This window comes from Lepus europaeus, chromosome 3, assembly GCF_033115175.1.
Source record: "Lepus europaeus isolate LE1 chromosome 3, mLepTim1.pri, whole genome shotgun sequence".
NCBI lineage: Eukaryota > Metazoa > Chordata > Mammalia > Lagomorpha > Leporidae > Lepus > Lepus europaeus.
In genome coordinates, this window is record NC_084829.1 from 10,203,417 (window position 1) to 10,207,406 (window position 3,990).

A 3,990-nucleotide genomic window follows, 5' to 3' on the forward strand; every position below is an offset into this window, starting at 1 on the left:
TTCCAGTCCAGCTCTCTGCTGTGGCCTGGGAGGGCAGTGGAGGATGGCCCAAGTGCTTGGGCCCTCCACCAGCATGGGAGACCAGGAAGAAGCACCTGGCTCCTGGCTTCGGATCAGCATAGCTCTGGCCATGGAGGCCATTTGGGGAGTGAACCAACGGAGGGAAGACCTTTCTCTCTCACTGTCTGTAACTCTGCCTTTCAAATAAATAAATAAATAAATCTTTAAAAAAATAATAATTTTGCTAATAGATCCTGTCATTCTTTACCAAATGGGGAAAGCAACCCATGTTCACCATCTTTCTGAAGTGTTTTGAAGATGAATTAGTTAAATCTGAAAAGACCTGGCATTCCTGGAAGAAACATGCTTCAGATCGGGGTATGATCCTGTTACGTGGATCAGCGCATGTGACATGGTACACAGGTCATCTCTTCTCCAGCCACAGAAAACACACAGCTAAGTACAGCAGGATCTGAATCCATGCACTCCACATTCTTGGATTCAACCAAATGCAGATTTAAAATATTGTTTTATTTTGTCATTAATTGTTATTGTATCAAGTGTTATAGGTGATGTGGAAATAATTTAAAGTATATGAGAAGATTTCCTGGGTTCTAGGCAAATAATTTTACATAAAGCACTTAACATTTCAGGAATTTGTTATCTACAGGGACCCTGGAACAAGTCTCCCCAGGATACCAGTGGAGAACAGTGTTGTAAAAGTGTCTGCTTTTAGTATATCCCCCAGGAAATGAAAAGTATGCAATACGCAGATCCACAATGCCACAAACGAACACACTGAAGGCAAGAGGCCCATGTTTGGGATTTTAAACTACTGGAGGTGCAAAAGTCATTAACACCCTAACTGCTGTGACCCATGCTGCTGGCCAGAGAAAAGAAGACTTCCTGTCTGGGAATCAGTTATTTAACATCTTTCCACCTAAACACATACAACATACACAATGATACCTATTATGGAGGAGATATGTAAAACTGAGAATTCATCCCCAGGGCTATTCAATACACAAACGGGACACAAACCAGAATGCACAGGCTTAAGAAAGGACGGAAATCCCGACACAGGCTGTAACAAGGATGAGCTGTGAGGACAGGATGCTACGGAAAAAGAGCTCAACACACAAAAACAAATATTGCATGATTCCACTCGTAAGGCATACAGGATACTTCCAAACTTTTGTGAGAAATGGAATTATAAAGATAAGTTTAGGGGTGAGTGTTGCAGCACAGCACTTTTGATGCCCACATCCCATAGCAGCGCGCCTGGTTTGAGCTCCAGCTACTTGGATTTTGACCCAGCTTGCTCCTAATGAACATCCTGGGAGGCAGCAGATGATGGTTCAAATAAATGGGTCCCTGCCACCCATAGGGGACACCTGCATAGAGTTCCTGGCTCCTGGCTGCAGCCTGGCCCAGCTCTTGCTATTGCTGGCATTTAGGGAGTGAATCAGCAGGTAGAATTTCTCTCTCTCTCTCTCTCTCTCTCTCTCTCTCTCTCTTTCAGTCTCTCCCTCTGCAGGTGTGTGTATATATGTTGCCCTACCTTTCAAATAAATAAAAATAAATAAATAAAAGCATTTTTAAAGTTTATTTGCATATAAAATATTTGAAACCCATGCCTACGAAGGAGAGGTCTTCAAAAGTTCACAAAAATATACATCATGAAAAAAATCAGAGAAAAAAAATAGAATGATGGAGGCTGGCGCTGTGGCATAGCAGGTAAAGCCAGATGGAGTCCCAGATGCTCCAATTCCAATCTCGCTCTCTACTATAGCCTGGGAAAGTAGTGAAGATGGCCCAAGTCCTGGGGCCCCTGCACCCGAGTGGGAGACCCAGGAGAAGCTCCTGGCTCCTGTTTTCAGATCAGCGCAGCTACAGCAGCTACAGCCATTTGGAGAGTGAACCAGTGGACGGAAGACCTCTCTCCTCTCTTTCTCTGCCTCTGCCTCTCTGAAACTCTGCCTTTCAAATAAATTAATTAATTAAAAAAATAAAAGTAGGATGGTGGTTTCCAGGGGCCAGGGAGAGAGGGAAATGGGAATGTATGTATATATAATCGGTGCAGTGCTCCAGTTTTGCAAAACAGAAGTTCCGTAGATGGATGGTGGCAATGGGTGCCCAGTCATGCATACACTTAATGCCAGTGAACTGTAAACTTAAAATTGGTTGAAATGACAAATTTTAAGATGCACATATTTTATCACAAGTTTAAAAAGCAGAATGCAATGGAAATGTGTACAAGGAAATGATATGACATCTGGGAATTGCATGAAAATAATAAAAGGAATAAACAAGGTATAAATTTAAAAATTGCTAAAACTGAGTGCTGTGCACAAAAAGTCAATCATATACTATTTCTCTGGTTTATGTCTAAAGGGTCCATTATTTAAAAAAAAAAAAAAAGTTTGATCACTGGGGTCAAGATGGAGGAGTAGGCTTGGGCCCTGGAGACTTGTGGATGACTTTGGTGGGGCTTCACAATGGGTACCTTGGGCAGTGGTATCTCTCAAGCAATGGAAGGTTTTCACAACGTTCCAGTGGGAGTAGATCACAGCCTAGGTGGGAGTCCGACAGCCATTAAAACCAGGGCTCCTCTATAAAGTTAATTAAAAATAGATCTTAGTAAAAAATAAGAATGAAAATAGGAGCGGGAGGAGGAAGAAGGATAGGAGGGTGGGTATAGTAGGAAGAATCACTATGTTCCTAAAGTTGTATTTATGAAACGCATAGAGTTTGTATACCTTAAATAAAAGGTTGGGAAAAAAACAAAAAAACGGGGTTCCATGATGGGCAGGTAGCTTTGCAGTTTGGGGAGGTCTGTTTTCCATGATTGACCCTAGTATGGCTCAAGTCAGAGGGACAAAGACCCCTGTCTGGAACTCTATCACAAGTGGTGCTCCAACAGGAGCCATCCTGGCATCGAGAAATGGACCAGAGGCCATGGTAGGGACAGCCGCAGGGGTGGCATTCTCCCTCCCAGCTTTAATGGAAGGAGCTGGGATCTTGTTGACGAGATTTGCATGTGCACAGCTTCCCAGTGGTCCTCAGTTTGCTGAAGGGTCCCCCCAGTTGCCTTCAACCCAGTTACCGTCCTCGCCATTTGGAGACTACCGACAGTATCAGCAGGACTTGTCTCCCGGGATTTCTTCAGCAGAGTGAGCTGCAGGTCAAGAATTGCAGAAGACCAAGCTTCAGGCTTTGTGAGCCGTAGGCAGGACAGCCATGGCCAAGTAGGCTACAAAGAGACATTGAGCAATTTTCCTACTTAAAGGAACATGTGAAGTATTACAAGATAAGACATTCATTTATTCCACACTTGGATTGCATTTGTGACCAGAATTAAAAACTCCCAGCGTTAAAAAGAGAATATAGGTGCTTAGAAGACAAAGGACCAAAGGGCAAGCAGTGGCCCATCGTTTTCTGGGGACTTCTCTACCTGGTCTGGTGCCTTGTGTTATTCAAAAGCTCCTGGAAAAGAGAGAGAGAAAAGGGAGGAAGAGAGAGGAAGAAAGAAGGAAAGAGAGAGAGAAAGAAAATGAAAACTCAGAATATAGAGCATGATCACAATGTTGCTTTCTTTAAAGGAGTATATTCATGTACTTTTACATGTCTGAACAGTACTACATATTCAGGCACTGCCTTTGACATAAAAATGAAATTGAATTTTAAAACAAGAAGAGTTCCCTAAGTAAGAGTACTGTAACAAATGACCCTCGATTGTGCAGCATTCTGGAAAAATGACACGGGCAGCTTGGGCTCCATCTCTCTGAACTGCAGCGTGGGGATCAGGGTTCCGGGCGTCTGGGGTCTGAGGATCTGGGGGTTTGGAATTCACCAGGCGGTGGCTCCTGCTCTTGGGCTTCTGGAACAGACACACACACACACACACACTTTCCTCCTTAGTTCCCCCTCCCTGGGTTAGATTGATGAGGGCCCGATATGAAGCCCTGGGTCCACCCCTGGGAGTGAGGC

At 43.9% G+C, this 3,990-nt stretch overlaps 1 pseudogene; it reads left to right on the forward strand.

Annotated features, from left to right (window-relative positions):
• Positions 1 to 2,466: 2,466 nt before the first annotated feature.
• Positions 2,467 to 3,177, forward strand: LOC133756403 (mitochondrial import inner membrane translocase subunit Tim17-A-like; annotated as a pseudogene).
• The last annotated feature ends 813 nt before the right edge of the window (positions 3,178 to 3,990 follow it).